Raw genomic sequence first — 14,955 nt, forward strand, 5'->3', positions numbered from 1 at the left:
ATACAACGAGACAAGCTGTTTTAGACCGAAACGAGCTATGTCTGAACACATCGGTTTTACAAGTGTCCGTGTGATACGCTTCAAACATTTCTCTCTCATGACTGCGCTAAAAGCATGTATTCGTGCCTAATACAACGAGACAAGCTGCTTTAGACCGAAACGAACTAGGTCTGAACATATCGGATTTATATGTGTCCGTGTGCTACGCGTCAGAACTTTTTCTCTCATAATTGCGCGAAAAGCGTGTATTCGTGCTCAATACAACGAGACAAGCTGTTCTAGACCGAAAACGGCTAGATCTGAACATATCGGTTTACAAATGTCCATGTGATACGCGTCAACACTTTTTCTCTCAGGACTGCGCGAAAAGCATATATTCGTGCTTAATACAACGAGACAAGCTGTTTTAGACCGAAACGAACTAGATCTGAACATATCGGATTTACAAGTGTCCGTGTGATCGCGTCAAAACTTTTTCTCTCATAATTGCTCGAAAAGCATGTATTCGTGCTAAATACAACAAGACAAGCTGTTTTAGACCGAAATGAGCTAGATCTGAACATATCGGTTTTACAAGTCTCCCTGTGATACGCGCCAACACTGTTTCTCTCAGTACTGCGCGAAAAGCATGTATTCGTGCTTTATACAACGAGATAAGCTGTTTTAGAGCGAAACGAGCTATATCTGAGCACATCAGTTTTACAAGTGTCCGTGTGATACGCTTCAAACCTTTTTCTCTCATGACTGCGCTAGAAGCATGTATTCGTGCTTCATACGAGACAAGCTGTTTTAGACCGATACAACTAGATCTGTACATATCGGATTTACATGTGTCCGTGTGATACGCGTCAGAATTTTTTCTCTCATAATTGCGCGAAAAGCATGTATTCGTGCTCAATACAACGAGACAAGCTGTTTTAGACCGAAACCGGCTAGATCTGAACATAACGGTTTTACTAGTGTCCATGTGATACGCGTCAACACTTTTTCTCTCAGCACTGTGCGAATAGCATATATTCGTGCTTAATACAACGGGACAAGCTCTTTTAGACCAAAACGAGCTAGATCTGAACATATTGGTTTTACAAGTGTCCATGTGATACGCATCAACACATTTTCTCTCAGGACTGCGCTAAAAGCATGTATTCGTGCTTAATACAGCGAGACAAGCTGTTTTAGACCGAAACGAGCTAGATCTGAACACATCGGTTTTACAAGTGTCCGTGTAATACGCCTCAAAACTTTTTCTCGCATAACTGCGCGAAAAGCATGTATTCGTGTTAATACAACGAGAGAAGCTGTTTTAGACCGAAACGAGCTAGATGTGAACACATCGGATTTACAAGTGTCCGTGGGATACGCGTCGAAACGTTTTCTCTCATAACTGCGCGAAAAGCTTGTATTTGTGCTGAATACAACCAGACAAGTTTTTTAGACCAAAACGAGCTAGATCTGAACACTTCGGTTTTACATGTGTCCGCGTGATACACGTCAAAACCTTTTCTCTCATAACTTCGCGAAAAGCATGTGCTCGTGCTTAATACAACGAGGCAAGCTGTTTTAGACCGAAACGAACTAGATCTGAAAACATCGGTTTTACAAGTCTCTCTGTGATACGCGTCAACACTTTTTCTCTCAGTACTGCGCGAAAAACTTGTATTTGTGCTTAATACAACGAGACAAGCTTTTTTAGACCGAAACGAGCTAGATGTGAACACATCGGTTTTACAAGTGTCCGTGGGATACGCGTCAAAACGTTTTCTCTCATAACTGCGCGAAAAGCTTGTATTTGCGCTGAATACAACCAGACAAGCTTTTTTAGACCAAAACGAGATAGATCTGAACACATCGGTTTTACAAGTGTCCGTGTGATACGCGTCAAACCTTTTGCTCTCATAACTGCGCGAAAATTATGTATTTGCGCTTAATACAGCGAGACAAGGTGTTTTAGACCGATACGAGATAGATCTGAACACTTCGGTTTTACAAGTGTCCGTGTAATAGGCGTCAAAACGTTTTCTCGCATAACTGCGCGAAAGGCATGTATTCGTGCTTAATGCAACGCGACAACCTGTTTTAGACCGAAATGAGGTAAATTAGAGCACATCGGTTTTACAAGTGTCCGCGTGATACGCGTCAAAAGTTTTTCTTTCATAACTGCGCGAAAAGCATGTATTCGTGCTTTATACAACGAGACAAGCTGTTTTAGACCGAAACGAGCTATGTCTGAACACATCGGTTTTACAAGTGTCCGTGTGATACGCTTCAAACATTTCTCTCTCATGACTGCGCTAAAAGCATGTATTCGTGCCTAATACAACGAGACAAGCTGCTTTATACCGAAACGAACTAGGTCTGAACATATCGGATTTACATGTGTCCGTGTGATACGCGTCAGAACTTTTTCTCTCATAATTGCGCGAAAAGCGTGTATTCGTGCTCAATACAACGAGACAAGCTGTTCTAGACCGAAAACGGCTAGATCTGAACATATCGGTTTACAAATGTCCATGTGATACGCGTCAACACTTTTTCTCTCAGGACTGCGCGAAAAGCATATATTCGTGCTTAATACAACGAGACAAGCTGTTTTAGACCGAAACGAACTAGATCTGAACATATCGGATTTACAAGTGTCCGTGTGATCGCGTCAAAACTTTTTCTCTCATAATTGCTCGAAAAGCATGTATTCGTGCTAAATACAACAAGACAAGCTGTTTTAGACCGAAATGAGCTAGATCTGAACATATCGGTTTTACAAGTGTTAATGTGATACGCGTCAACACTTTTTCTCTCAGGACTGCGCGAAAAGCATATATTCGTGCTTAATACAACGAGACAAGCTGTTTTCGACCGAAACGAGCTAGATCTGAACACATCGGTTTTAAAAGTCTCCCTGTGATACGCGTCAACACTGTTTCTCTCAGTACTGCGCGAAAAGCATGTATTCGTGCTTTATACAACGAGACAAGCTGTTTTAGAGCGAAACGAGCTATATCTGAGCACATCAGTTTTACAAGTGTCCGTGTGATACGCTTCAAACCTTTTTCTCTCATGACTGCGCTAGAAGCATGTATTCGTGCTTCATACAACGAGACAAGCTGTTTTAGACCGATACAACTAGATCTGTACATATCGGATTTACATGTGTCCGTGTGATACGCGTCAAAATTTTTTCTCTCATAATTGCGCGAAAAGCATGTATTCGTGCTCAATACAACGAGACAAGCTGTTTTAGACCGAAACCGGCTAGATCTGAACATAACGGTTTTACAAGTGTCCATGTGATACGCGTCAACACTTTTTCTCTCAGCACTGTGCGAATAGCATATATTCGTGCTTAATACAACGGGACAAGCTCTTTTAGACCAAAACGAGCTAGATCTGAACATATTGGTTTTACAAGTGTCCATGTGATACGCATCAACACATTTTCTCTCAGGACTGCGCTAAAAGCATGTATTCGTGCTTAATACAGCGAGACAAGCTGTTTTAGACCGAAAGGAGCTAGATCTGAACACATCGGTTCTACAAGTGTCCGTGTAATACGCCTCAAAACTTTTTCTCGCATAACTGCGCGAAAAGCATGTATTCGTGTTAATACAACGAGAGAAGCTGTTTTAGACCGAAACGAGCTAGATGTGAACACATCGGATTTACAAGTGTCCGTGGGATACGCGTCAAAACGTTTTCTCTCATAACTGCGCGAAAAGCTTGTATTTGTGCTGAATACAACCAGACAAGTTTTTTAGACCAAAACGAGCTATATCTGAACACTTCGGTTTTACATGTGTCCGCGTGATACACGTCAAAACCTTTTCTCTCATAACTTCGCGAAAAGCATGTACTCGTGCTTAATACAACGAGGCAAGCTGTTTTAGACCGAAACGAACTAGATCTGAAAACATCGGTTTTACAAGTCTCTCTGTGATACGCGTCAACACTTTTTCTCTCAGTACTGCGCGAAAAACTTGTATTTGTGCCTAATACAACGAGACAAGCTTTTTTAGACCGAAACGAGCTAGATGTGAACACATCGGTTTTACAAGTGTCCGTGGGATACGCGTCAAAACGTTTTCTCTCATAACTGCGCGAAAAGCTTGTATTTGCGCTGAATACAACCAGACAAGCTTTTTTAGACCAAAACGAGATAGATCTGAACACATCGGTTTTACAAGTGTCCGTGTAATACGCGTCAAACCTTTTGCTCTCATAACTGCGCGAAAATTATGTATTTGCGCTTAATACAACGAGACAAGCTGTTTTAGACCGAAACGAGCTAGATCTGAACAAATCGATTTTACAAGTGTCCGTGTAATACGCGTCAAAACTTTTTCTCGCATAACTGCGCGAAAAGCATGTATTCGTGTTAATACAACGAGAGGAGCTGTTTTAGACCGAAACGAGCTAGATGTGACTACATCGTTTTTACAAGTGTCTGTGGGATACGCGTCAAAACGTTTTCTCATAACTGCGCGAAAAGCTTGTATTTGCGCTGAATACAACCAGACAAGCTTTTTTAGACCAAAACGAGATAGATCTGAACACATCGGTTTTACAAGTGTCCGTGTGATACGCGTCAAACCTTTTGCTCTCATAACTGCGCGAAAATTATGTATTTGCGCTTAATACAGCGAGACAAGCTGTTTTAGACCGATACGAGCTAGATCTGAACACATCGGTTTTACAAGTGTCCGTGTAATACGCGTCAAAACGTTTTCTCGCATAACTGCGCGAAAGGCATGTATTCGTGCTTAATGCAACGCGACAACCTGTTTTAGACCGAAACGAGGTAAATTAGAGCACATCGGTTTTACAAGTGTCCGCGTGATACGCGTCAAAAGTTTTTCTTTCATAACTGCGCGAAAAGCATGTATTCGTGCTTTATACAACGAGACAAGCTGTTTTAGACCGAAACGAGCTATGTCTGAACACATCGGTTTTACAAGTGTCCGTGTGATACGCTTCAAACATTTCTCTCTCATGACTGCGCTAAAAGCATGTATTCGTGCTTAATACAACGAGACAAGCTGCTTTAGACCGAAACGAACTAGATCTGAACATATCGGATTTACATGTGTCCGTGTGATACGCGTCAGAACTTTTTCTCTCATAATTGCGCGAAAAGCGTGTATTCGTGCTCAATACAACGAGACAAGCTGTTCTAGACCGAAAACGGCTAGATCTGAACATATCGGTTATACAAATGTCCATGTGATACGCGTCAACACTTTTTCTCTCAGGACTGCGCGAAAAGCATATATTCGTGCTTAATACAACGAGACAAGCTGTTTTAGACCGAAACGAACTAGATCTGAACATATCGGATTTACAAGTGTCCGTGTGATCGCGTCAAAACTTTTTCTCTCATAATTGCGCGAAAAGCATGTATTCGTGCTAAATACAAGACAAGCTGTTTTAGACCGAAATGAGCTAGATCTGAACATATCGGTTTTACAAGTGTTAATGTGATACGCGTCAACACTTTTTCTCTCAGGACTGCGCGAAAAGCATATATTCGTGCTTAATACAACGAGACAAGCTGTTTTCGACCGAAACGGGCTAGATCTGAACACATCGGTTTTAAAAGTCTCCCTGTGATACGCGTCAACACTTTTTCTCTCAGTACTGCGCGAAAAGCATGTATTCGTGCTTTATACAACGAGACAAGCTGTTTTAGAGCGAAACGAGCTATATCTGAGCACATCAGTTTTACAAGTGTCCGTGTGATACGCTTCAAACCTTTTTCTCTCATGACTGCGCTAGAAGCATGTATTCGTGCTTCATACAACGAGACAAGCTGTTTTAGACCGATACAACTAGATCTGTACATATCGGATTTACATGTGTCCGTGTGATACGCGTCAAAACTTTTTCTCTCATAATTGCGCGAAAAGCATGTATTCGTGCTCAATACAACGAGACAAGCTGTTTTAGACCGAAACGAGCTATATCTGAACACATCGGTTTTACAAGTGTCCATGTGATACGCGTCAACACTTTTTCTCTCAGCACTGTGCGAATAGCATATATTCGTGCTTAATACAACGAGACAAGCTCTTTTAGACCAAAACGAGCTAGATCTGAACATATTGGTTTTACAAGTGTCCATGTGATACGCGTCAACACATTTTCTCTCAGGACTGCGCGAAAAGCATATATTCGTGCTTAATACAACGAGACGAGCTGTTTTCGACCGAAACGAGCTAGATCTGAACACATCGGTTTTACAAGTCTCCCTGTGATACGCGCCAACACTTTTTCTCTCAGTACTGCGCAAAAAGCATGTATTCGTGTTAATACAACGAGAGAAGCTTTTTTAGACCGAAACGAGCTAGATATGAACACATCGGTTTTACAAGTGTCCGTGGGATACGCGTCAAAACGTTTTCTCTCATAACTGCGCGAAAAGCTTGAATTTGCGCTGAATACAACCAGACAAGCTATTTTAGACCAAAACGAGATAGATCTGAACATATCGGTTTTACAAGTGTCCGCGTGATACACGTCAAAACCTTTTCTCTCATAACTTCGCGAAAAGCATGTACTCGTGCTTAATACAACGAGGCAAGCTGTTTTAGACCGAAACGAACTAGATCTGAAAACATCGGTTTTACAAGTCTCTCTGTGATACGCGTCAACACTTTTTCTCTCAGTACTGCGCGAAAAACTTGTATTTGTGCTTAATACAACGAGACAAGCTTTTTTAGACCGAAACGAGCTAGATGTGAACACATCGGTTTTACAAGTGTCCGTGGGATACGCGTCAAAACGTTTTCTCTCATAACTGCGCGAAAAGCTTGTATTTGCGCTGAATACAACCAGACAAGCTTTTTTAGACCAAAACGAGATAGATCTGAACACATCGGTTTTACAAGTGTCCATGTAATACGCGTCAAACCTTTTGCTCTCATAACTGCGCGAAAATTATGTATTTGCGCTTAATACAACGAGACAAGCTGTTTCAGACCGAAACGAGCTAGATCTGAACAAATCGATTTTACAAGTGTCCGTGTAATACGCGTCAAAACTTTTTCTCGCATAACTGCGCGAAAAGCATGTATTCGTGTTAATACAACGAGAGGAGCTGTTTTAGACCGAAACGAGCTAGATGTGACTACATCGTTTTTACAAGTGTCTGTGGGATACGCGTCAAAACGTTTTCTCTCATAACTGCGCGAAAAGCTTGTATTTGCGCTGAATACAACCAGACAAGCTTTTTTAGACCAAAACGAGATAGATCTGAACACATCGGTTTTACAAGTGTCCGTGTGATACGCGTCAAACCTTTTGCTCTCATAACTGCGCGAAAATTATGTATTTGCGCTTAATACAGCGAGACAAGCTGTTTTAGACCGATACGAGCTAGATCTGAACACATCGGTTTTACAAGTGTCCGTGTAATACGCGTCAAAACGTTTTCTCGCATAACTGCGCGAAAGGCATGTATTCGTGCTTAATGCAACGCGACAACCTGTTTTAGACCGAAACGAGGTAAATTAGAGCACATCGGTTTTACAAGTGTCCGCGTGATACGCGTCAAAAGTTTTTCTTTCATAACTGCGCGAAAAGCATGTATTCGTGCTTTATACAACGAGACAAGCTGTTTTAGACCGAAACGAGCTATGTCTGAACACATCGGTTTTACAAGTGTCCGTGTGATACGCTTCAAACATTTCTCTCTCATGACTGCGCTAAAAGCATGTATTCGTGCTTAATACAACGAGACAAGCTGCTTTAGACCGAAACGAACTAGATCTGAACATATCGGATTTACATGTGTCCGTGTGATACGCGTCAGAACTTTTTCTCTCATAATTGCGCGAAAAGCGTGTATTCGTGCTCAATACAACGAGACAAGCTGTTCTAGACCGAAAACGGCTAGATCTGAACATATCGGTTATACAAATGTCCATGTGATACGCGTCAACACTTTTTCTCTCAGGACTGCGCGAAAAGCATATATTCGTGCTTAATACAACGAGACAAGCTGTTTTAGACCGAAACGAACTAGATCTGAACATATCGGATTTACAAGTGTCCGTGTGATCGCGTCAAAACTTTTTCTCTCATAATTGCGCGAAAAGCATGTATTCGTGCTAAATACAAGACAAGCTGTTTTAGACCGAAATGAGCTAGATCTGAACATATCGGTTTTACAAGTGTTAATGTGATACGCGTCAACACTTTTTCTCTCAGGACTGCGCGAAAAGCATATATTCGTGCTTAATACAACGAGACAAGCTGTTTTCGACCGAAACGGGCTAGATCTGAACATATTGGTTTTACAAGTGTCCATGTGATACGCGTCAACACATTTTCTCTCAGGACTGCGCGAAAAGCATATATTCGTGCTTAATACAACGAGACGAGCTGTTTTCGACCGAAACGAGCTAGATCTGAACACATCGGTTTTACAAGTCTCCCTGTGATACGCGCCAACACTTTTTCTCTCAGTACTGCGCAAAAAGCATGTATTCGTGTTAATACAACGAGAGAAGCTTTTTTAGACCGAAACGAGCTAGATGTGAACACATCGGTTTTACAAGTGTCCGTGGGATACGCGTCAAAACGTTTTCTCTCATAACTGCGCGAAAAGCTTGAATTTGCGCTGAATACAACCAGACAAGCTATTTTAGACCAAAACGAGATAGATCTGAACATATCGGTTTTACAAGTGTCCATGTGATACGCGTCAACACTTTTTTCTCAGCACTGCGCGAAAAGCATATATTCTTGCCTAATACAATGAGACAGGCTGTTTTAGACCGAAACGAACTAGATCTGATCATATCGGATTTACAATTGTCCGTGTGATACGCGTCGAAATTTTTTCTCTCATAATTGCGCGAAAAGCATGCATTCATGCTAAGTACAACGAGACAAGCTGTTTTAGACCGAAAGGAGCTAGATCTGAACATATCGGTTTTACAAGTGTCCGTGTAATACGCGTCAAAACTTTTTCTCGCATAACTGCGCGAAAAGCATGTATTCGTGTTAATACAACGAGAGAAGCTGTTTTAGACCGAAACGAGCTAGATGTGAACACATCGGTTTTACAAGTGTCCGTGGGATACGCGTCAAACCTTTTGCTCTCATAACTGCGCGAAAATTATGTATTTGCGCTTAATACAGCGAGACAAGCTGTTTTAGACCGATACGAGCTAGATCTGAACACATCGGTTTTACAAGTGTTCGTGTAATACGCGTCAAAACTTTTTCTCGCATAACTGCGCGAAAGGCATGTATTCGTGCTTAATGCAACGAGACAACCTGTTTTAGACCGAAACGAGGTAAATTAGAGCACATCGGTTTTACAAGTGTCCGTGTGATACGCGTCAAAACTTTTTCTTTCATAACTGCGCGAAAAGCATGTATTCGTGCTTTATACAACGAGACAAGCTGTTTTAGACCGAAACGAGCTATGTCTGAACACATCGGTTTTACAAGTGTCCGTGTGATATGCTTCAAACATTTCTCTCTCATGACAGCGCTAAAAGCATGTATTCGTGCTTAATACAACGAGACAAGCTGTTTTAGACCGAAACGAACTAGATCTGAACATATCGGATTTACATGTGTCCGTGTGATACGCGTCAGAACTTTTTCTCTCATAATTGCGCGAAAAGCGTGTATTCGTGCTCAATACAACGAGACAAGCTGTTTTAGACCGAAACCGGCTAGATCTGAACATATCGGTTATACAAGTGTCCATGTGATACGCGGCAACACTTTTTCTCTCAGCACTGCGCGAAAAGCATATATTCTTGCTTGATATAACGAGAAAAGCTGTTTTAGACCGAAACGAACTAGATCTGATCATATCGGATTTACAAGTGTCCGTGTGATACGCGTCGAAATTTTTTCTCTCATAATTGCGCGAAAAGCATGTATTCATGCTAAGTACAACGAGACAAGCTGTTTTAGACCGAAAAGAGCTAGATCTAAACATATCGGTTTTACAAGTGTCCATGTGATACGCGTCAAGACTTTTTCTCTCAGGACTGCGCGAAAAGCATATATTCGTGCTCAATACAACGAGACAAGCTGTTTTCGACCGAAACGAGCTAGATCTGAACACATCAGTTTTACAAGTCTCCCTGTGATATGCGTCAACACTTTTTCTCTGAGTACTGCGCAAAAAGCATGCATTCGTGTTAATACAACGAGAGAAGCTTTTTTAGACCGAAACGAGCTAGATGTGAACACATCGGTTTTACAAGTGTCCGTGGGATACGCGTCAAAACGTTTTCTCTTATAACTGCGCGAAAAGCTTGTATTTGCGCTGAATACAACCAGACAAGCTATTTTAGACCAAAAGGAGATAGATCTGAACATATCAGTTTTACAAGTGTCCATGTGATATGCGTCAACACCTTTTTTCTCAGCACTGCGCGAAAAGCATATATTCTTGCTTAATACAACGAGACAAGCTGTTTTAGAACGAAACGATCTAGATCTGATCATATCGGGTTTACAATTGTCCGTGTGATACGCGTCGAAATTGTTTCTCTCATAATTGCGCGAAAAGCATGTATTCATGCTAAGTACAACGAGACAAGCTGTTTTAGACCGAAACGAGCTAGATCTGAACGTATCGGTTTTACAAGTGTCCGTGTAATACGCGTCGAAATTTTTTCTCTCATAATTGCGCGAAAAGCAAGTATTCATGCTAAGTACAACGAGACAAGCTGTTTTAGACCGAAACGAGCTAGATCTGAACGCATCGATTTTACAAGTGTCCGTGTAATACGCGTCAAAACTTTTTCTCGCATAACTGCGCGAAAAGCATGTATTCGTGTTAATACAACGAGAGAAGCTGTTTTAGACCGAAACGAGCTAGATGTGAACACATCGGTTTTACAAGTGTCTGTGGGATACGCGTCAAAACGTTTTCTCTCATAACTGCGCGAAAAGCTTGTATTTGCGCTGAATACAACCAGACAAGCTTTTTTAGACCAAAACGAGATAGATCTGAACACATCGGTTTTACAAGTGTCCGTGTGATACGCGTCAAACCTTTTGCTCTCATAACTGCACGAAAATTATGTATTTGCGCTTAATACAGCGAGACAAGCTGTTTTAGACCGATACGATCTAGATCTGAACACATCGGTTTTACAAGTGTCCGTGTAATACGCGTCAAAACGTTTTCTCGCATAACTGCGCGAAAGGCATGTATTCGTGCTTAATGCAACGCGACAACCTGTTTTAGACCGAAACGAGGTAAATTAGAGCACATCGGTTTTACAAGTGTCCGCGTGATACGCGTCAAAAGTTTTTCTTTCATAACTGCGCGAAAAGCATGTATTCGTGCTTTATACAACGAGACAAGCTGTTTTAGACCGAAACGAGCTATGTCTGAACACATCGGTTTTACAAGTGTCCGTGTGATACGCTTCAAACATTTCTCTCTCATGACTGCGCTAAAAGCATGTATTCGTGCTTAATACAACGAGACAAGCTGCTTTAGACCGAAACGAACTAGATCTGAACATATCGGAGATACATGTGTCCGTGTGATACGCGTCAGAACTTTTTCTCTCATAATTGCGCGAAAAGCGTGTATTCGTGCTCAATACAACGAGACAAGCTGTTCTAGACCGAAAACGGCTAGATCTGAACATATCGGTTATACAAATGTCCATGTGATACGCGTCAACACTTTTTCTCTCAGGGCTGCGCGAAAAGCATATATTCGTGCTTAATACAACCAGACAAGCTGTTTTAGACCGAAACGAACTAGATCTGAACATATCGGATTTACAAGTGTCCGTGTGATCGCGTCAAAACTTTTTCTCTCATAATTGCGCGAAAAGCATGTATTCGTGCTAAATACAACAAGACAAGCTGTTTTAGACCGAAATGAGCTAGATCTGAACATATCGGTTTTACAAGTGTTAATGTGATACGCGTCAACACTTTTTCTCTCAGGACTGCGCGAAAAGCATATATTCGTGCTTAATACAACGAGACAAGCTGTTTTCGACCGAAACGAGCTAGATCTGAACACATCGGTTTTAAAAGTCTCCCTGTGATACGCGTCAACACTTTTTCTCTCAGTACTGCGCGAAAAGCATGTATTCGTGCTTTATACAACGAGACAAGCTGTTTTAGAGCGAAACGAGCTATATCTGAGCACATCAGTTTTACAAGTGTCCGTGTGATACGCTTCAAACCTTTTTCTCTCATGACTGCGCTAGAAGCATGTATTCGTCCTTCATACAACGAGACAAGCTGTTTTAGACCGATACAACAAGATCTGTACATATCGGATTTACATGTGTCCGTGTGATACGCGTCAAAACTTTTTCTCTCATAATTGCGCGAAAAGCATGTATTCGTGCTCAATACAACGAGACAAGCTGTTTTAGACCGAAACCGGCTAGATATGACCATAACGGTTTTACAAGTGTCCATGTGATACGCGTCAACACTTTTTCTCTCAGCACTGTGCGAATAGCATATATTCGTGCTTAATACAACGAGACAAGCTTTTTAGACCAAAACGAGCTAGATCTGAACATATTGGTTTTACAAGTGTCCATGTGATACGCGTCAACACATTTTCTCTCAGGACTGCGCGAAAAGCATATATTCGTGCTTAATACAACGAGACGAGCTGTTTTCGACCGAAACGAGCTAGATCTGAACACATCGGTTTTACAAGTCTCCCTGTGATACGCGCCAACACTTTTTCGCTCAGTACTGCGCAAAAAGCATGTATTCGTGTTAGTACAACGAGAGAAGCTTTTTTAGACCGAAACGAGCTAGATGTGAACACATCGGTTTTACAAGTGTCCGTGGGATACGCGTCAAAACGTTTTCTCTCATAACTGCGCGAAAAGCTTGAATTTGCGCTGAATACAACCAGACAAGCTATTTTAGACCAAAACGAGATAGATCTGAACATATCGGTTTTACAAGTGTCCATGTGATACGCGTCAACACTTTTTTTCTCAGCACTGCGCGAAAAGCATATATTCTTGCTTAATACAATGAGACAGGCTGTTTTAGACCGAAACGAACTAGATCTGATCATATCGGATTTACAATTGTCCGTGTGATACGCGTCGAAATTTTTTCTCTCATAATTGCGCGAAAAGCATGTAGTCATGCTAAGTACAACAAGACAAGCTGTTTTAGACCGAAAGGAGCTAGATCTGAACATATCGGTTTTACAAGTGTCCGTGTGATACGCGCCGAAATTTTTTCTCTCATAATTGCGCGAAAAGCATGTATTCATGCTAAGTACAACGAGACAAGCTGTTTTAGACCAAACGAGCTAGATCTGAACAAATAGATTTTACAGGTGTCCGTGTAATACGCGTCAAAACTTTTTCTCTCATAACTGCGCGAAAATTATGTATTTGCGCTTAATACAGCGAGACAAGCTGTTTTAGACCGATACGAGCTAGATCTGAACACATCGGTTTTACAAGTGTCCGTGTAATACGCGTCAAAACGTTTTCTCGCATAACTGCGCGAAAGGCATGTATTCGTGCTTAATGCAACGCGACAGCCTGTTTTAGACCGAAATGAGGTAAATTAGAGCACATCGGTTTTACAAGTGTCCGCGTGATACGCGTCAAAAGTTTTTCTTTCATAACTGCGCGAAAAGCATGTATTCGTGCTTTATACAACGAGACAAGCTGTTTTAGACCGAAACGAGCTATGTCTGAACACATCGGTTTTACAAGTGTCCGTGTGATACGCTTCAAACATTTCTCTCTCATGACTGCTCTAAAAGCATGTATTCGTGCTTAATACAACGAGACAAGCTGCTTTAGACCGAAACGAACTAGATCTGAACATATCGGATTTACATGTGTCCGTGTGATACGCGTCAGAACTTTTTCTCTCATAATTGCGCGAAAAGCGTGTATTCGTGCTCAATACAACGAGACAAGCTGTTCTAGACCGAAAACGGCTAGATCTGAACATATCGGTTATACAAATGTCCATGTGATACGCGTCAACACTTTTTCTCTCAGGACTGCGCGAAAAGCATATATTCGTGCTTAATACAACGAGACAAGCTGTTTTAGACCGAAACGAACTAGATCTGAACATATCGGATTTACAAGTGTCCGTGTGATCGCGTCAAAACTTTTTCTCTCATAATTGCGCGAAAAGCATGTATTCGTGCTAAATACAACAAGACAAGCTGTTTTAGACCGAAATGAGCTAGATCTGAACATATCGGTTTTACAAGTATTAATGTGATACGCGTCAACACGTTTTCTCTCAGGACTGCGCGAAAAGCATATATTCGTGCTTAATACAACGAGACAAGCTGTTTTCGACCGATACAACTAGATCTGTACATATCGGATTTACATGTGTCCGTGTGATACGCGTCAAAATTTTTTCTCTCATAATTGCGCGAAAAGCATGTATTCGTGCTCAATACAACGAGACAAGCTGTTTTAGACCGAAACCGGCTAGATCTGAACATAACGGTTTTACAAGTGTCCATGTGATACGCGTCAACACTTTTTCTCTCAGCACTGTGCGAATAGCATATATTCGTGCTTAATACAACGAGACAAGCTCTTTTAGACCAAAACGAGCTAGATCTGAACATATTGGTTTTACAAGTGTCCATGTGATACGCGTCAACACATTTTCTCTCAGGACTGCGCGAAAAGCATATATTCGTGCTTAATACAACGAGACGAGCTGTTTTCGACCGAAACGAGCTAGATCTGAACACATCGGTTTTACAAGTCTCCCTGTGATACGCGCCAACACTTTTTCTCTCAGTACTGCGCTAAAAGCATGTATTCGTGCTTCATACAGCGAGACAAGCTGTTTTGGACCGAAACGAGCTAGATCTGAACACATCGGTTTTACAAGTGTCCGTGTAATACGCGTCAAAACTTTTTCTCGCATAACTGCGCGAAAAGCATGTATTCGTGTTAATACAACGAGAGAAGCTGTTTTAGACCGAAA

Source organism: Amblyomma americanum, chromosome 4, assembly GCF_052857255.1.
Source record: "Amblyomma americanum isolate KBUSLIRL-KWMA chromosome 4, ASM5285725v1, whole genome shotgun sequence".
NCBI lineage: Eukaryota > Metazoa > Arthropoda > Arachnida > Ixodida > Ixodidae > Amblyomma > Amblyomma americanum.